The sequence below is a fragment of the Ostrinia nubilalis genome, chromosome 5, assembly GCF_963855985.1.
Source record: "Ostrinia nubilalis chromosome 5, ilOstNubi1.1, whole genome shotgun sequence".
NCBI lineage: Eukaryota > Metazoa > Arthropoda > Insecta > Lepidoptera > Crambidae > Ostrinia > Ostrinia nubilalis.
This window is the reverse complement of record NC_087092.1, coordinates 10647036-10668645: the sequence shown is the minus strand read 5'-3', so window position 1 is coordinate 10668645 and position 21610 is coordinate 10647036. Positions and strand designations below refer to the sequence as shown.

The 21610-nt window shown below is 35.4% G+C and overlaps 1 protein-coding gene and 1 long non-coding RNA gene across 2 annotated transcripts in view; both read left to right on the top strand.

The window, feature by feature from the left end:
• LOC135071908 (inositol-trisphosphate 3-kinase homolog) overlaps positions 1-21610 on the top strand; it is a 109050-nt gene that overhangs the window by 44551 nt on the left and 42889 nt on the right. The gene's annotated exons all lie outside the window — the stretch shown is intronic.
• Positions 7772-9615, top strand: LOC135072265 (uncharacterized). The gene is made up of 3 exons (XR_010257388.1): positions 7772-8158; positions 8344-8483; positions 9576-9615. It is a non-coding gene; the product is annotated as an uncharacterized LOC135072265 (long non-coding RNA).

Below are 21610 nucleotides of genomic sequence, written 5' to 3'. Positions count from 1 at the left end.
ACAGAGCTATATTCAACGCTGTGTGCATTCCATTTGCTGCTTCACTTAAGCAAGCATATCGGTTGTGAATACGGGCGTTAGTTACGTTACGATGAAAGTTGTTGAATAAATGTACCAACTCTACATTTTCTTCTTTAATTTCATTCTCTATTTATGTACTTAAACTAATTGTTTTGTGCTGTGGTTTACTTATACACGGTGTACCTATGTATGTAATGTTGAAATACACGGGCAATAATTCTGATAAAGTCTTGTATTTTAAAGCTGTATTAAAGGTATATCATATAAATGTAGTACAAAATATAGTGGTTTCTGTAATTAAAGGACGTGTATATTGTTTTGCATTAAAAGTTTATAAACATTATGAACACCTATTAATCATTTACGGGATACGTGACCTCTTCACGTGACAATAAAGCTGCAAAGTTCAATGAAAATGATTAACATTAATTACATAATTGAGTAATTTATATTATAAGATAATTAATTAAGGTTATCACTTTAATACAAAATTTTTGTCCACATATAAATATTTGATGATATAATAGATCAATCTATGTATATGACTACTTACTTAATATTATTAAAATTTGTGTATCATCAGTGTTAACATTTGCATATTGATAAATAGGAAAAAAATGCTAAATATATTTAGTAAAATTAATAAATAATTTGACAATGTCATCTTACAAACTGTTAATTGCAATTAGATATGACATACCTACCTACCTACAAAAAAATACATAATTATTGAATGTCCATAGGCAACGAATATATGCTTTGCTGTAATGTTTGTGGATTTTTAAGGTACAGATATTTTTTTGCTTACCTACTTCGTAATATTTGATATGATGAATGGCAATTCCATGAAAAATTCTGATGAATCTGCAGTCTCACACTAAACCCACCGCCAACATGTGTCGCCGACTTTTTATTATGTTGTCAAAAGTCATAGAAAGTACATGTAGAGTCCATATGAGAATTTGTGTACAACTTGATACAACCTGGGGGATTAAGCATAACTTAAGCTATGAAAAGATGTCTCCCGGCCTGACGAATGGGATTTACTAAATATACATTTTAAATAAACAACTTGAAAAAAGGCGGGTCCCGCCTTAGGCAGTTCGATTTTTCTTAAAACCTAACCTAATGATAAAGATGGTGAAGATTTAACGACATTTTTCAGGTGTTATCTTAATCGTTAGAGAGATGTCAGTAGGAATAAATGAACATTTGTATTCCTTCCTACCGACATGACAATATGCATAATTTAATGTCATTCAACTTTACGAGAGATCAAGCAATTCAAATATAAAGGGAACTTTGAACTGCTGCAGACTGACGGCACTTGGTAGACATCTAGTGAGGGGTTAATTATTATAATGTATTCAAAATGCACGTTGCAGACACAGCACGTGCTTGTATGGCGACCTCAGCAGCTGCATCTTCATGTAATATTTGTGTAGTACAGAGTGAAATGTGACAGGCAGATGGTGAAAATTATAAGTAGGTTTTATACTTAAAGCGTTTCAGCTGCACAAATAATTATCTACCATTAGGTAATCTATTAACATTTCCACCAAACCATAAATCTGGTAATTAAAGTCAGATTTTACATGTGGTGACCCTAACAGCAAGATAGGGAAAATGCGCTGGCGCAGTGGAAACGCCCGCGGCGATAACCCGCGGCGTCCCCAGACCTGTCTTCCGAGCACGCGCAGTGAGCCTGGCCCCACAGATTATGAAACAGAGGTCTATTCTTCTCTGTTCTGTTAGTAACAAATAAAGCCAGTTTTAAGCACTGTTTACCTGATCATTTGAGATTGGTATAATCAAACTGGCCCATTCGTTGTAGGATTAATATTGGGTTTTATAATTTTTTTATGAGTTTTGTGGTTTTTGTGGTGTCAGGATAATTTATACACAAGTCAGGGCGCTTTTTATTGATCGTTATTAGTAGATTTTAATTGATGTATTATTCAGTTCATTCAAATATTATGTTGGATTCCAAACTGTAGAACATGAATAAACCTGTAGATCAAGTATAGTGAAAAAGATGCGAGAAAGCTTTTGAAGAAAAGGATACCTAGGTTCCGAAAAAATATTAAAGCAGTGATAGACTCAGCTGTATGCAGCGTTGCTAGACGTCCCGATTTTGGCGGGACGTCCCGATTTTTAAATCAAATTTAAATGTCCCGCGCGGGACAGGCTCGGTCCCGCTTTTAGCAGAGAGACACTCACTTCACCAGACTATTGTTTGAAACGCCATATTATTCTAAAGAATATTTTTTTTTAATTTCGATTTTTCTTTTTTTATTCTAAAGACGAATTTAACGATAGGCACGTGGTTAAAAATATTATTTTTTTGTTAAAATTCATTTTCTATGGCTACTTTTGCTACATATTGTCACGTAAACGTAATTTTAAGTCAAATAAAAAGATAAATATTTGAAAACCTTTGATTGTATGTACGTTTTTTTACTATGTCCCGCTTCTGACGGAAGATTCCCGCTATTTTCTCTCAAAAAGTACCGAAGTCCCGACTTGGCGAAAAAAAAAACTGGCAACGCTGGCTGTATGTCATTGTAACATAGAAAAAATATTACACATTATACATTTGAGTACTACGAGTACCAGCTACAGGTAAAATGACGTATAGGTAATTTTGGCATAACAATGAGGAAGATGTAAATCAAAATTTATTCCCCTTTTTCAGCCCTAACAAAAACTTTAAGCTAAAATAAGACTAACTGTGAAAAAATTTTGTTGATATCACGAAAATTGAATATGCTATATTATGCTATGCTCGGCGCGGGTGCTAGCTGCGCTCTGTAAACTTATTTTCGTTCATTTCGATACATTTTTTATTTATATTAACCGTATCTGATGCCAACCAAATAATCTTCCGAAAGTAGATTTACTTATGGTTGCGGATACTTTCAGAAAACATGCAAAGTACCTATATTATTGCAGAAATCCAAGTGCTAAAACTTGCAAGGTAAGTGAACCTATTTATTATGGATGCAATAAATAATTGAGTATTTAGTATTTACGCTTTTTGTAGTATTTGAGGTAGATTATAAAAGTTCTATCTAGTTTAAAAGTAAAAGTACTAGTGCTGTCAGTCAGATTGCTGTGGGTTATCGATAAAAAATAATACCCATCAATAATTTAGCAACGTTATGTCTTAATATTTTATTTTTACAGAGTTGGACGATCACGTCCAGTCGTGTTATAGACTAACTATCCAACTATCGAATTATGGACATAATGTAATACTCGTAGGGTAAGTTCATTTGAAAAGACTATATCCGCAGTGTACAGTAAAAACAAGAGTTACTACACCTGAACACAAAGTTAGAGCTACGGCATATCATTGTACATTTGTTTGTGCTGAAGATAACGAATAAATTGGAAAATCTGGAATGCGGAGTTTGTGCAGCAAGCAATGAAGAATGCAAACAGACAATGGCATTAATTGGTTTTAAGGTTATATGTATAGACGTAGTGAAGATCCCGCTTGTACCGAAGTAGCGTGCTATTGGAGGAAACCAAAACTGTTGTGCAAGTTGGATCTCAGCTAAAATTTATTAAAGTCAAAGATGTGAACTATACAAGGCAGTATCAAAAATATAAAAATATATGTGTCAGTAGTACTACCACCATAACCATCTGACACAAAGATCAGTCCATCGGGCTTGATGATTTTTTTTGTTCACTTTAAAAAGTTATTAGTATACACTTTGTAACTTTCTATGGAATCAGTGTACGATCATGAATCGGAAGTAAGGTACAGTCTGTTTTGTCACAGTTAAAACTGGTTTCTAACTCTATCGAGGGTCGTCAACGTTTTTCCTGATTTTTATAGTTTGAGTCTGTTACGTCTTTCTTTTTCTGTTCTACTTGAATCTTCGTATCTCTCATCTTTATTTCTATTGCAGATAACTCTATTCGGCGTACTACGCTACGTGCCCTAGCTGCCCATTGCCATTTCAGCTTGCTAATCCGTCGGGCTATTAATCGTTTGTCTAAGGTAGACAATACTTGTCAACAATCGCGAGAATCAAGCTCCGAAACGAAACTGAGTAGGGCGCAGTTCGACATAAGCTTTATTTTGTTCGTATTCATCCGAATGCCTACCTGTTCCGATATATTCGATTAAGGACTTTAAGCATTGTGCCGAGGTCTTCCAGCAACTCTGCCATGAGTGCCATGACCACAATATCGTCAGCAACGGTAGCGATAATTAATATGGCACCGCTGGAGAGACTGCAGCACTGCCCAAGTTTCGATCGAATCGAAGGCCTTCTTCTCATATTCCACGAACGTCAAGCATAGTGGCAAGTTATACTCCTTCCTTAGTTTTCTGTATAACCTGCCGCAGCTCTGCCCCAGGCAGAAAGGTTCTGGAGTGGAGGCCACGTACCGGAAAACACAGCGTAGGACGTCCACCCACAAGGTGGACCGACGACCTGATAAAGATAGCAGGGAGGCGCTGGATGCAGGCCTCTACCAACTGTGCGATATTATGTGGAAGTTATTGAAGGAGGCTATGTTCAGCAGTGGACGTCCTGTGGCTGAGATGACGATGATGATGACGATAACTCTATTCTAGAGTATTATTATCTCTTTGACTTCTACAGGCGGATTGTCACAAGAATGAAAAATATGTGTTAATACATTTTGTTCGTATAGATTTTTATCGATAACTCAAAGAAGCGACAACATTATTTTACCACCATAAAACATAGTCAATAACAAGGGCTAAAGTAGGTAGAGAGTTTTTAGTATTGTCTTATTGTCTTTAAAGTTTCAAAGGATTCAATTTACTTTTTAAGTAACCCATCTGCGTGCGTGCCTCGTGTTTTGTTTCTCTATTTTTTGTCTACTGTTTCAAATAAAATGTCACTAAAATACTTTATAAAAAATTTGTAATGAAAAATATACAATGGTAGGTGTTTTATCTTTAGGTAGGTACTCGCATTAAAATGATCTTTGCAATAATATCGACTGGTTTTTGTAGATAACGCTTTCTCCCTTTTCGTTAACTTACACCATTTATGTATTTATCAGCTTTTCTTAGCTTTAAAAGTAATTTTCTGGGGCACTAACCATTGTATTAGTATAAAAGGGTTACTATACAATATCTGCATGGTATTTTTTACTCCATAATTCTATAAAACTCGAAATGACTGTACGAGTCTATGAGCGCGCGAAGGAGCAATGCCATCCCGGCGGAGGTAACGGGCGGTGTGACGTCACGCGCTAAACGGTCAAGTGCGAGTTGATTTTTAAAACATCCAACTTTGAATGCCCATAGAAAATTCAGTTTTTGAGATATCGAAAAAATTCTTTCACTAATATTTTTTATATTTTATGTTTCATCTTTTTACATTATAAAATAATTACACTCATCTTCCTCATTATCAGAATACCTTACGCATTGACCTTATCTAATAACAAAATGTATGTAAGTAAGTAATGAGAGATCCGTTCAAATAAACTAAAAATACAAATGGTCTTCCAACCAAACAAAAAGATAAAATCCATAAATCAAGTAGGCAACAAATGCAATTTCTAAAATACTATTTATTTACTCCTTATGAGAAATCATCTATAGTTTTGTACTTATAGGCAATACCACGCTAATCTATCGTGGGACTTGTTATAAAAAGTATTAATTGCGAGCTATTAATTAACCAGTGGGTCAAAGATAGTGTAAAAATCAGCTGGCTACCGTCATGTTACTTGTGTCTTCCACGAGCTCACCACATGCACCCTTTGTGAAGTCTATAGCACATCAGACCATACTTTATTCTTGCAATATAGATCATATTACAACTACATAAGATACCCCTGTGATAAGCTTAATTTTCCGTCAGCTGCACCTATATTTTTGTATGTAACAAATAATACATTGTCTCGATTAACATTATATTTTTATAGGTACGTGATAAATATTTATTTACGATGTGAGGAAAAATTATTATAATACTTATTCGTTTAAATTCGGATCTGGTTTCATCTGGAACCTAAGGTCTTCAAGCGACGCGGTGTAATTTGAACTCGTTTAATTTTAAAACAATTGATTTGGATTTTGGCTTAGCTAGTAGATAAGTTTTTTGAGCTTTTAATACCTATCATATTTAAATTACTAGGTTTAATAAGTTAAGTTTATTGAGTTTTGGTTTTGATTGCTGCAAAATATTTTGTTAACGAACGGCAAGCGCTAAGCTATGTAAAAAGTTTTTCAATCTTAGTAGTCAAACTGAGGTGATTAAAAAAATATTTATAATAAAACTGTCTAAAAATGATCATGATAGAACTTAGGTTCTTCTTAAGTTAGGTATACGAATAACAGGTTCCTATTGTTGCCCTCGCCACAATCACTGACGTGCGGGCCTAATATTGATATTGCTAAGTATAAAATCAATTAGTAGTAATATACAAATTAAATTGATGACACTTGCACGTAGGCACGGGTATAAAAATAGCTGGTGATAATTGCAATGTTCACTGAAAAGTATAATTTTAGATGTCACAAGTATTTGTGAATGTGGGGAAAATTTTCAACCTGGTAAAAATAGCTACTAAGGTGTTAATAAGGTTATTCTTGAATTAGAGATAAGAAAAATATTTGGGACATAGCTGTTTTCGTCTCGTAAAAATACTGAATTATATCGTAAGTACCTATCTACTGTAATTATAACAAAATTGTTTAATATTCAGGTCATAATTTCTCCAATTCATAAAATATGTCAGTTCCCAAAACCACAAATAACCGTCCTACCTGCTAAAGTAGTTCCGAATATAAAATATTCGATGAGTAATAAATTACAGCATTTTGGGGCATAAAGTATACTTTAATAAACAAGAATATTTAATATATTAATGTAAATTAATGGCTGATTCACAATGACGTCAATGAGTGACAAAAACGGCATAATGAATATTTTGTTGTTCATACTGCTCACGTGGCTTGGGTGTTTGTAGACTTAGAGATGCTAGATAATATCTCATAGATGCATCTTAATTACAGTGGAAAAATAGGCAAAACGTATTGAAAGAATGAGTTTGCCACGGTCCATAAAGCTAAGTACTTAATTGGAAAAATACAGATAACCCACCACCGGAATATTATACCTAGACTTATACTATAATAGACTCCAGACTGTTAAATTATGTGCAGTCTACTACAGTCGACAGAACTTTTGACAATTTTGTTGCAAAAACCCTCATACTATTTAATAACTAGGCAAGGTTTATCAAGCCATCGTCTCTACATCATCCATTACTATACCAAATTTACGTACAAATGTATTTTTAATTCATAATATTTATTGCGTTGCGAGATTCGAATCCCAAAACCGCAGTTGATAATGTGCTAAAATCACGTAAGTACTCGAACCTAAAGGTCTCCCACACCTGGTGCATTTGCTTGTACTGTAACATTTCAGTGCCTCTACCATGAGTTGCCATCGAAAACTTGTATTCGTATACTACAGTCGATAGAGTTTAAACGTGGATCGATGAAGTTTGCATTAAAATCATACCATGAGTTCAATTACCGTATATAGTTCCAAAATACTGAACTGTCCTATCGATGACATTGACAGTGGGGCGCCACCGTCAATACCGGATCGCTGGTTCCGATTTTTGCCATGTTGGAAACCATACAGTTGAACGATGGTAGCGCCCCCCTGTCATTGAGTTTGGTGGGACAGTTCAGCGTGGGTCATCTATACTTTACTCGCCAGCGATAATTCGATGGTTTTGTGATGTCATGTTGGTGAGCATGTTAACGTATCCAACTTCACACTCTATGAATGGATGAATGAAAGAACGAATGCCGCTCCTTTCTAACTATATAGAAAAGATAGAGTAGGAAATAACAAAAATGTCAAAAATAACACTGCAAAATTTAAGTGTCCTAGAACAGTGCTTAAAGCTGAATTAACATGATGATTTTAAATTTGTATTGTTTATTTCTTGTCATTGCGACTTTGACGCAGCTGTTGTCATGACAACAGATAACAAAACATGTTTTGTTGAAGGATTATTGATGAATAATTTTCCACAAAAAATTGGATTTTAACCACGATAGGAAAATGAGAACCTGCGCCTATCCGTTTAAACCGATTGTAGAATTTATGGAAAGGTAAGTTAAGTAAAAATAAACATACTATGTAGTGGAGGAATTTCGAAATTAAACGAATAATTTTGAGCTGTTTTTTTTGGAGAAATACAACCTTTCCAGCATAACTTCCACGTGCCTAGCTAAAATTCAGTAATATGAGTGCTAGATTTATATTTTCTAGATACAATAAAGTTGTTTTTCTATAGATATGGCGATCTGAGTATGCCCACTGAAGGGCCCCAAGAAAGAGCCAACAATAAGTCAACGGTGGGTGGAACTAACGGACACGCGAACGTGAAATGCTGATGCCACCGGCGACACGAAAACTACTGAGAAATTGAGAAAAGTGTGTATAAATACCATGGACCTATAAAAAAAGGCGGACGGAACTCGCGCTACAACAAAACTGTGACGCAAAATTTTGGCGTTTGTCTATTGTGTGAGTGAATTTAGAGATGCCATGTTAGCCAAAACATTTTACCCATTTATTTTAAGAAAAACATAGATCGGCAGATGTTACTTGGAAATGTAGACAGAATTATTCCGTGCCATTTTAAAAGGATGAAAGGTGAATGTAGGAAATGAGGTAGGCGCGAAATTTTCAATGTTCAAATTTTCTTACATTGTTTGCAAGTCAGTGTGTCAGGGTATGTACATAATGTTGATCAAAAATGATTCACGCAGTTACAAATTACGAATCTTGTGTACATTATAATCATAATCTTATGCATCATCAATATATTATTAATATCTCTGATAGATTTTTTTTAACATACAACCTGACACTGACTTGCAATCAATGTAAGAAAATTTGAATTTTGCAGTTCCACATTTTTGGGAAGGATCAAATTTGCCTATGAAAATATATCCCATTAAAACACAATTATTATGATAAATTATTTTATTTCCATAGTATGCGTAATAAATAACTAAAACGTCCTAAAATTATTATTAATTTCCCATATTTCGGGTAATTTTCCCACGTAAATAACTGAGAACACTGGTCTTTGACGTATTATTTTTTCGAGTGAATGACGTTTGATTTCAATTAATTTCAATATTTTAATGTCGGGAAATATGTGATTGGATTATTATTTTGCCTGTGAAATGTGATTCCTTAATTTTTGTTTGTTCGAACAGAACGGTTTTTACACAATTTCATCACACAAGACATGTCGTATTCGTGTTGTTTTTTCGCTGCTTAAATGTGTCAACTGTGTGAAGTTTGCACTCGAAGTGGTGTATCAGGGTGTGAACGTGTGCGTTCCGGCCTGTACGTACAAGCAAGCTGGTGTATCCTAATGTCACAGTATTTTGTTGATGAGAATCCGTCCGACTTTTTTTATAGGTCCATGATAAATACTTACTAGGTACTTTATTCATTTTGATTGCTTTTATCTTATTTCGTCATTATTATTTGTAATGTTTATTTGTTAAGGTGTGGAGTGACTTTAAACAGCAAGAAGAAGGGAACTCGCATACACAGAGCTGCCAAGGGAACACTGGACTGGTGGCGGTCCAGGTTCTTCCCTGAAGCCAAAGGATTTAGAGTGCTTGTAAATAACAACTTGTAAATTAAATCCATAATAAAGACCTAGGGTAACTGGATGGATATACCTACCTTATTATTGTAAAACTTAAGATATTATAATTAATTAAATACATTATATTGTTTTAATCTTTCATGGTCACTAAACATACATGGTAGCAATCTCGTCAGTAATAATAATTAAGTAAATACATATCCTACTAATATCCTACTTAATATTAAAAATGCGAAAGTTTGGATGTCTGGATGTTTGTTACTCTTTCACGCAAAAACTACTGAACGGATTTTGATGAAACTTTACAGTATTATTGTTTATAACCCAGATTAACATATAGGCTATAATTATGACGATCTGTGACAAACTAAATTTCACGCGGACGAAGCCGCGGGCAAAAGCTAGTTGAAAATAAAATTATTATTTTTTATTGACTATTTATTTCACAAAACCTAAAACATAATAGGTAGGTACACAGACTGATTAAAAACAAAAGTAAATTTCAACTTACGAAAATACATATTCATTGTCGGATTAGCTTTCTATCATGATCTCGTAAGGCTGCGTTTCCACCAGAGATGTGCGAGGATGCGTAGCGAAGGATGTGTTTGTAAAGAACCAATAGAATCGCTTCATTTACCTCGCCTCGGTCAGCACATATCTGGTAGAAAAGGCTCAGGCTGTACAACACTAATGAGTATTTTTAAATCTCTGCTACACATCCTCGTACGATACATTTTCCTCGCACAGCTTTGGTGGAAACCCGCACACATTTTCACAGCACAGCTAGACATCTTCGCACGACACAATTCCCTCGCATATCTCTGGGAAACGCAGCATCCTCTCCCAAGGATCTCCACAATGTGCCCGCATCCAGGTTCTTCCCGCGACCTTCACCAGATCGTCGGTCCACCTAGTGGGAGGTCTGCCCACATGCTGATAACATGTTCCATCGTAATAAACTTCTTTCCGGCATAATTTAATAAAGAAAACACTTAAAATGACCTAAAACCACAATTTTATTTTGCTTTTCACACGTCAATAAGCCAGTGAGTTACGTTACTGTGACAGCTAAGGTATTTTTCGATGACATCTTTGAAAATTGCAACTCATGGTAAGTTATTTGTATGAAACTAAATAAAAACTTTAGTCGCTATCGTATTCATTTAGATAGGTTTTTTACCTAACGATTTGAGATGAACTCATGGTAGTGTTTTTAGTTTTGCTGTGGTTCAGCTACTAACCGCTAGAGGCGCTGTACAATTTGCCATACATTTTTTACGCCCTCGATAGCGAGATGCTCGGTAGGTAAACTCATGGTAGAGGCACAGATTTGGTGTTGAGCATTACTTTACAATAGCTCACTGACTGATTGAGCATTTGTTTGTAATGCAATGCCATTTATGTTCGAATCTGTAACATTACAGGTTGCGCACTGTAATTTAGCTCGGTTCACATGCCTCACTGATGCCCGATTGTAGCGTCATATTACAGGCAAATGCTCCCAAGTCATTGTCATAATTATGTTTAAAAGTTCTCGCAAATAAACGTAATCTATTTTTGCACTGAGATTATAACAATGAATGCCTGTTCCCAAGGCAGACTTAGTGACGTATTTAGACAGAAAGGTCATTGATCGAATGCACTTGACCAACACTTGATCTGAACAGACGAAAAATCTTTCCGAATATCTTTTTAATTTACCTACATGTTTTAAATATTGAAGATTCTCATCTTATATTTAATTTTGAAGATAATTTCCAATTTTATTTAAGACAATTATGATAATTAGGTACATCGAAGATGATACAAAGGTTAGCAAAAGGTTGTGGGTCAGTTCCCACTCGCGACAGCCGCTTTGTTCAAGTAAAATATCATTTCCTGTAGAAAATTATTATTATTATAGATCTTGCCCTAAAATGATTGCATGTTTTCAGTACGGCTAGCACGAAAATCTTTCGAATTCAAATCGTTTGCGTACTCGAATCGCCATCAAAAGATTTAGTAAGAAAACTACAATAGCGCCCTTGTGAACGTGTCGTAAAGTGAACTTAATATGAGATGTGGTTGCACGAAACTTATTTTGAGAATTAAAATTGTCACGTTATCGTTTAATTCGAAAATTGAGTATCGAATTTTATCGAATACGCAAACGATTCGAAGACGAAAGTTGTTCATGCTAGAGGTACAGGACAGAAGTAGCAATCTCGTACCAAAATTCCATGAAAATTTGATTTAATTAAACAAAAGTAAAACTGATGCAATGGGCATTATTTGTAGGAACTGTGCTATCGATATAATATTACAGTGATTTATTATGTCTAGTAATGTTTTCGATGTAACCCCAACATAGTTGCGTCAATCGAATCCAGTGCGCGAGATAAGGCTACCCTTCCACTAAATATTATGCTAATATGCACAGCGAGGGAAGTTTATGATAACCAGAAATTGGATTTAGAAGAGTGGTAATAGAAGTTATAAGTTGGACTCACTCCTATATACATTCGTTTCCCAAATATTATGTAGTTAGTTGTTCCTAGTTTGATTAGAAAATATAGGTTTCAGCTACACTTACTTAGGGGGCGTCCATAAATTACGTGAGACTTTTAGGGGGGGGAGGGGGTCAACGAAAACCTCACTAAATCTCACGTGGGGGAGAGGGGGGGTCTCGGAAAATATCACGTAATTTTTCCCGCAAGAAATAGAGTAAAATTGCCAGAAAACTGGGTTATTGAAGTAAAAAAAAAAAAAAATTATGATGATAATGACAATTTATTCCAAACCGTCTAATCAAATTAAACGAAAAATGCCTCCATCTGCATTTGTGAACACTAAAGATGCAGAATAAAATTAAATGTCAAAATTAAGAAAATTCGAAATTAAAAAAATCGTCATTGGCATCGCTACTGCGTAAAAAATTGGCCAAGTGCGTGTCGTGCCACGCGCAGTGTAGGGTTCCGTAGTTGTCTGTCAATATATTTCAGAAGTAAGCAATTACTTCATCTAAAGTCACTTTTCATATTTTCTTCTAAGGAATTTTTACTGGTTAAGAAATTGTATAATACATGAGTCAAATGACTATTACTCTTAAGCTAAGGTAATGTATCTTAACCGTTGTAGTTTTCCTTGAAAAAATTCATCCCCACTTTACATGCAGGGGAGCTACCCCAGACAAAAAATTTTTTTTCAAAATTTTATTTTCCGTTTTGTCGGCGTGATTAATATACATACCTTCACAAAATTACAGCTCCCCAGTGCCAATAGTTTCCAAGCGAAACCTCGGACTAGTAGGGAATTTAGTGCAATGATTTGTATGGAGACCCCTCCACTTTGGTATAGAAGGCTCATTTTTGCACCAGTTGTTCTTTGGGTGCTCCTGAGTAGATTTCCGTCGGTAGACATCGGGAGCCCCCCCTGTGGTAGCAAGGGGAGGGGGGGCAAGTTTCCTTCTGCCGCGCTTCACTTTAAGGCCCATATCTTCAAAACTATGGGCATTAGGGCATGTGTGGTGTCATTTTCGGATAATTAAAGGATGGCGAATTCATTTCTAGAACAAACTTTTTGCCTTTTCATACAAAAAAATAGAAATATGGAGTAAAATTCACAAAAACCAAAAAGTATTTTTTTAAATAAACGTCGTTTACTTTTAAACCACTGGAGATAATCTAATAAAAAAAATATGTCCTGAAAGCTACATTTATCAGGATTATAAATATATACCATTGTATGGTAGTTTTTTTGGAAAAAGTAGGTGAAAAAAAATTTTTCTTCAGGACACAGCGGGCGAATTTTAATGCGCGTCGGAAAAAAATATTTATTTTATCCATGAATTCATACTATTTGGTTCATCAGCAAGTAAAGATTATTATTTTAGAATTTATTTAGAGTTCCTGGCACATCATGCTACCATGATTTGTATTTTTTCTTCAATTAATTTTGAACTCTATGTGTAAGACATAAGGTTGAAAATAGTTTAAATACATTGTATTATTGAAAATATCATAAGAAGAAAGCACTAAATAAAGAACTTGAATTTGTCTAAACGTTTAATGATGATTATTATTATTTTAATTAACATTTTTATTTCTACATACTATTGTACCAGTGATAACGGAAAGGTAAGTGTGAGGAAAGAGAGGATTTATATTATCATAGTACGGGAGATTATTTTTAGCACAAAGCCTACGGCTGTGACCATTATAGTTGTTTTTTTAGACAGCACCAGCTTCTGCACTACTTCTTTCCAGGCAAGTTTCGGCAGCTACGGGCAATTGGTCCATGTAGGCTCCATGTTGCTATCGATTCTGGTCCACCCCCAACCAGTCGGGTAAAGGGAAGACTGAGTCGGTTGCTTGCAACTGACCCTATACGCGAACCCCTTGAACCAACTTAATTTGAAAAAATCATAAGGACATAATTACTGCCCTTGATATACTGATACAAAACTGCCTAGGTTGGTGGGCACTCACAGCACTCGTTCATAGTCAAGCATGTAGTAATAAACACAGTGAATGGTTAAGGAGGTTTGCTACAGTATTTTAAGCTGAATTCTACGCTATAATTATGTGTGCACTAAAATCAGGGGTGTAAGAAACGCAATATTTACATCCTTAGCCACAGCCAGGCAGCACTCAAACAAAGCCATCGCCTCAGTGAAGGTTGAGTCTAGAATTAGGTATTCTAGATGCAATCTTAAAGATGAACAAACTCTGAAGGCATGACAAAGTGTCCCTAATGTGGGATACCTGGACATACAAGGATCGAATGCAATGAGAGAGCCGACAGTCTAGCGAGACAAGGGTCAGAGACGATAACTATTGAGTCAGAACTGATAGTACCTTTATCTAAAAGCTTAGGTACGTCATGGCCATAATATGGCCATATCCAAGAATAACAGGGCTGAATGGGAAAGCTCCAACGATATAAGCCTTTCCAAATCATTCCTAAAGGGAAATAGGTACAGGGTCATGAAGAAAACTTTTCAAAGGTATGCCCAAGCAATTACAGGTACGCAAACTGGGCATTATGGAACGAATCACATGTCCCACAAAATGGGCCTAACAACAGAAGCTCTCGAGCATGTGGAATACAATGTGGAGTCCATGAAACACTTAATACTGTAAGGATGGGTCTGCTTGGGTCAGCATATCCGGCATCAGAAGACTATTAGGTGGCTTTCACTCAGACGCTTAATTCACTTAACTAATGGATAGGATTTTTTGGATGATAGGGAATAAAAAAAGGGAGAATAAAGATCCTAATGGGTCGCTGTGGACTACGCTTAGGTGTGATCCTACATAAAATAACCCAGACAGCTTTGTATTAGCATTGGCTACTGGCAGTATATCAAGGGGTTCGCGTATAGGATCAGTTGCAAGCAACCGACTCAGTCTTCCCTTTATCCGACTGGTTGGGTGTGGACCAGAGTCAATAGCAACATGGAGCCTACATGGACCGATTTGCCCGTAGCTGCCGAAGCTTGCTTGGAAATGGTGAGATGTAAGTGCAAGAAGTAGTGCAGATGCTGGTGCTGTCTGAAAAAACAACTATAATGGTCACAGCCGTAGCCTTTGTGTTAAAAATAATCTCCCGTACTATGATAATATGATAATATCAATCCTCACTTTCCTCACACTTACCTTTCCGTTATCACTGGTACAATAGTATGTATGTAGAAATAAAAATGTTAATTAAAATAATAATAATAATCATTAGAAGTTTAGACAAATTCAAGTTCTTTATTTAGTGCTTTCTTTTTATGATATTTTCATAAATACAATGTAATTAAACTATTTTCAACCTTATGTCTTACACATAGAGTTCAAAATTAATTGAAGAAAAAATACAAATCATGGTAGCATGATGTGCCAGGAACTCTAAATAAATTCTAAAATAATAATCTTTACTTGCTGATGAACCAAATAGTATGAATTCATGGATAAAATAAATATTTTTTTCCGACGCGCATTAAAATTCGCCCGCTGTGTCCTGAAGAAAAATTTTTTTTCACCTACTTTTTCCAAAAAAACTACCATACAATGGTATATATTTATAATCCTGATAAATGTAGCTTTCAGGACATATTTTTTTTATTAGATTATCTCCAGTGGTTTAAAAGTAAACGACGTTTATTTAAAAAAATACTTTTTGGTTTTTGTGAATTTTACTCCATATTTCTATTTTTTTGTATGAAAAGGCAAAAAGTTTGTTCTAGAAATGAATTCGCCATCCTTTAATTATCCGAAAATGACACCACACATGCCCTAATGCCCATAGTTTTGAAGATATGGGCCTTAAAGTGAAGCGCGGCAGAAGGAAACTTGCCCCCCCTCCCCCTGGTACCACAGGGGGGGCTCCCGATGTCTACCGACGGAAATCTACTCAGGAGCACCCAAAGAACAACTGGTGCAAAAATGAGCCTTCTATACCAAAGTGGAGGGGTTCTTGCACTAAATTCCCTACTAGACAGACAGACAGACATATCGAAACTATAAGGGTTCCTTGTCAGGACTACGGAACCCTAAAAATGACATTACATACGTATGAAAATATTATGTATTCGTAGTTAAAGTAACCAATAGTCAAATTTGACAGATGTCAAATGACAAGTGGTTAAATAACAGAAAAAAATGTTTTTAAAACAATGTTTAACTTGACTTTTAGTACATTTTTTAACTTACACAGCGCCAGCTAGCCCCAAAGTAAGCAACTTAATGCTTGTGTTATGGGTGCTACCTTAACGGATATACTACTTATATACTTTTTTTATTCTATTTTTTTTTTTTTTTTTTTTAAATACAACATACATATTATACATAGTCACACCCAGACCCGTCACAGAACTATTAGTATTAGAACCCGTAACTATTAGTTTACATTTTATTAATATTTAACCATTAGTAGCAAAATTTAACAATTAGTTATTTTAACTATGAATCAAAAAACTGATCCTAGGTTGAAGCAATTGCTTGTCTTACTAAACGACGGGAAGCTACGGAACCCTGCACTGCGCGTGGCACGACACTGGGTTACTGATTTTTTCATATAAATATAATAGACTCGAAGCATAGACATTGCAAAATAGGCATTTTTATTGGCTTAAATATCACGTGAGATTAGGGGGGTGGGAGAGGGGGTCAGGCAAAATCTCACCAAATCTCACCAAGGGGGGCGGGGGGGTTGAAAAATGGCCAAAATTGTCTCACGTAATTTATGGACGCCCCCTTAAAGCCGTCGCCTCCGTAGCTATGTCGACTTTCATTGGATCATAGTTTGATGCTAAGTTGTGACTTCAAATGTACAGAAGAAACGAATTTACACGATAGAAGAACCAATATGATTGTTAGATTAACAATTTTCATGTTGTCTGGGCTGTAAGCTTCTGTCGTCGTAGAAATAGAGATATGGTTTTACTACTAGAAGTAAGCAGAAATGTTACGAGTAGATTCAGTACGGCTAGCACGAAAAACTTTCGAGTTCAAATCGTTTGCGTACTCGAATCGCCATCAAAAGATTTAGTTAGAAAACTACAACAGCGCCCTTGTGAACGTGTCGTAAAGTGAACTTAATATGAGATGTGGTTGCACGAAACTTATTTTGAGAATCAAAATTGTCACGTTATCGTTTAATGAGAAGATTGAGTATCGAATTTTATCGAGTACGCAAACGATTCGAAGACGAAAGTTGTTCATGCTAGAGGTACAGGACCTTCACACAGCTTATACGCTTCGTTTACCACTTCATAAATATCTTAGCTTAACTAAAGGTTAACTAATTTTACCGCTTAGATACCGCTTAGACCTGTGGAGGCTCAGCCTTAGTTCGGGGCGCCACGCGATGGCGGCGCCACTGGCAAAGACCCGTCTGTGTACCGGACTCGCCCGGTTCGAACCGCATTGCTCTGATAAACACAAACAAGCATAATTACTGTTTAATGTGCTATTATGATAACATGTGATAGTGGACTTATAAACCTGGAAGTTGTTGTTATTTTTGGTGTTACTTGGTGATGTTGTTATGGAATGTCACCGCAATTTTTGCATGACTGTCCACGGCCGCGACTTTGCTTGTGAGGACTGCATCAAAATTGGTTCAGCAGTTTACATTTATGACTTAACAAACTGAAAGATATATCTATTGAAGGATAGAAAATTTTATTTTATTTACTTTTTATTTTGTAGGTATCTGTGAAAAACTTCGCTTGTTTCAAAAAAGTAAAATAAATAAATATTAAAAAAAATACTTTGAATCCAAAACAACATAATATAAACGTTGGTTTTCATCTCTTCTGACATCAGTGGTATGATATCATCTATCTTTCTATTTATTTATCAAATAATAAAAAAAATATATCGCATCCGTTTAATAAATTATGTAATTTATTACCTCGCCAGCCCAATAATGTTCGAAGAAAACAACACGAAATAATATCTTTGTTATTGTCTCAAAGGATTGTTTAAATAAAATATTTAAATGTATTCTTTCTACACAAAGCTAAATAGAATAAGCTCGTTTGGCGTGCGCGCGCGTTATCTGTCAGATCGCATTGACGTCAGCGGCGCAGGCGCAGCGCTAAACAAATTGGACACACTTAAATGTCGAAATCAAGCTATTAAGTTAAAATAAACTAACAATCTGGGCGCTTTAATTGATGCAACTGGTAGATTTCGTCGATTTTAAAATAGGTACGGAAGCACTTGATATTATCTAAATCTAAAAGTTTAGGATGCATTAAATTTAATATCATATAATGGTGGTTTTTTTTATATCGTAACATCATTTAACTTTAATCAGATAATATCATTAGAACATACTTAACTTCAATACGCGTACGGTGACTACGAGATTGCTACGAAAGTTTTAGGCTACGAAATTCTCTCTCTAAGATTTGGCAACCTTATTCTAAGTGCCCCTACATTGTATGCATTATTTAACTGTTGAAAGAGTGTTACACGATATTTTTACGTATTTACTCATTGTGGTATGTGTTAGAACTAAACAGGGTCACGATGTGTTTATAATATTACTGATTTGGATATGTGGAATTACTGGTCCACTTGGTTTATGAAAATACTTACTTCCCCATACAAAAAGCTCTACCCAATATATGTGTGATAGAGATGTGTCTCTTACTTTTATCCGCATATACCTATTACGTCATTAAATCAGGATCCTCTATAAGTAGGTACCTACTTAGTAACTTACCTGTGGGTCTAGACAAAGTGCAAATTATAATCGCAAACCAGTCGCAAAGTGGTCGAAAAGCCCCTTTTTTGTATGGAGTTTTGACGGATTCGATTTTCGATTCGATCAAAAAGTGCGTTTTGTCTAGGGGGGCTGAAATGTTTATCAATAAATGTCACATCATCGCAAGTGTCAGTCAATCCCCTATCTTTATAATGCCGGAACGAAGAGCCACGTCGAAATCAATTGTCTTGGTATTGTCTCGGAATATGCGGTGAATGAAAGGTTAATGTGTCCTTATAAAGTCGCTAAACTGGACAACAATGAGGTCAACACAGGTCATAGACAAATAACAAAAAAGAATCTAATCACCTGATGAGTCAAGGGCGCGGATTCCTGTTATGTTTTTTGCCATAGCATAAGTATTTTTTGCTTTAATTTATAAATGACACATATCCAATCAAATGACCATAACGAATGTTTGCCTTAAATTAATTACGAGTATTACATATTTATTATTTAAGAATTTGATGTGAAAATTATTATTACATAGCTGTGCCCGCGACTTCGTCCGCGTGGAATAATGACTTTGGGTAGGCACTTTTAATAATTTAGTCTTATTATTTTACAAATAGCTTTTGCCCGCGACTTCGTCCGCGAAGAAGTCGAAAACGTTCTCATACTATTTTTAAATGTTTTTCTATCTAAATGTTTGAATACTTATAAAATATAAAAATCTTAAAGGTTAAATAAACATGAAAATAAAATTTTCTTATATTTTATGAATATGCAGCTCGGCTTTTGATCTGGTGAAAGTTACTCGGTGGTATTATCTTTTTACAACGAAATCGAAAACTACACCTACCGCAGTATTATTGATAAACTTTTTTTTTCCTACGGGTGCTAGAATCACCAAGCTTCTAGCATGCCACTGGCCGTGGGAGAAGGAGCTTTTCCTCAAGACTATTCCCACTACCTCAAGGGCCTCCGCCAAAACTCTCGCGCGAAAATGAGTTTGTGTATACAGCGCAAGCAGGTGCCCGCGGCATGACCGTCATGCATTACTATGCATTGTTAGGCGAGCGCACAGGTTAAGTGGAGGCCCCTAGAGTGTGATAGTCCTTAACATGACATGATTGTAAAAAAAATGCACTAATGAGTAATTAATATCAACTTTGAAGCAAATCACCACTAAAATAACTTTCTACCCCTTTTTAACATAGTTAGGGGGTGCATTTCACTAAAATACGAAACACATCTTCCATTAATTCTGTTATAGAATGCTTATGCGAAATTTGAAGTAGATTGGACGAAGGAATCTCGTTATACCTCCTTAGGGGTAGAATTTTGGAAAATGCTTTCTTATCAGATGCTTACGTCATACAAAGAACACACCGTCCAAGTTTCAGGTCTCTACGATCAGCGGATTAGGCTGTGCATTGATCCATCAGTGGCGCGCGCAGTACTTGATCATTATTTTGCTGCGATGATAATATTTTAAAACTGCGATATCTCCTAAGATATTAATCGAAATCGAATGGTGTAAAGGGCAAGTATGTTTAAAATTAAATACTTGTGATGAATAACTTATTTATTTGGATAAGGATTAATATCATGTTTATGAAAAAACCTCCGCAAATAATGCATTAATTAAGAACAGATTTTTTTTGCATAAAAAAGGTTACTATGAGCCAACCTTAAAAGATAGACATATGCTATCGCGGACTTTTCATTAGGACTTTTAAAGGGGAACAATCCTGTCATACATGATTTTTGCGAAACTTTAACCGTTTACGCAGCGTCAGCTCTCAAAAGGAAAAAAATCACTGATTTGAAACATTCTTCATTGGTGCTCCGCTCCTATTGGTCGTAGCGTGATGATATATAGCCTAAAGCCTTCAGGAACCAACGGGCTATCCAACACAAAAAGAATTTTTCAAATCGGTCTAGTAGTTCCTGAGATTAGCGCGTTCAACCAAACAAACAAACAAACAAACAAACAAACTCTTCAGCTTTATAATATTAGTATAGATATTAGAATTTATTGAATCAACGTGCTGCGCTTACGCATAATTTGTGCGAGCGTGGGTATCGAAAAAAATAGATAGGCAAAGGGGTGGTAGAGCGAAATTTTATAATGAGAGATATTATTGCATAATGTTTTGTGTATTTAACTTAGTTCATGATACGAGTACATGCGTATCTACGTTTTTCTGCATTCAAAAATAATTCGCTTACATAGAGGCTTTTATAACAATAAAGTGCCTACGTAAATTGAAGAGCCTATTTTTTTCGAGCCAATGCCAAAAAACAACTAAGTCGTGACTCAGTTTAACAAAGCAACGCGATCCATTCACCTTGCTTTGTGTGTTTTGACATTTTTGGCCGACTAATCTTGTCTATTGTTTAACTGATAAATCGTTTGAACTGGCTAAATTGTAAGAGGCAAATGTTTAAAACTGTTTCCTTATAAATTGGTAGTTTCTAGGCTGATATTGTATTTGCCATTTGACTGTGAATACGATATCTTAATAGGTACGAGTCTAATTTCAGTTTTCAAGTTACGTCACTTACTTGCCCCCCAGAGTAAGCTTTAATCGTAAAATGTTGCCTTAGAAACAATTATGTATACCTCTTAAATTACATAATTCAAAAACCCAGATTACAATATTTAAAAACATTTTCCTGCGCGATAACGTCTAATCTACTTATTTATATTTTTGGGGTTCCGTAACAAACCAGGAAT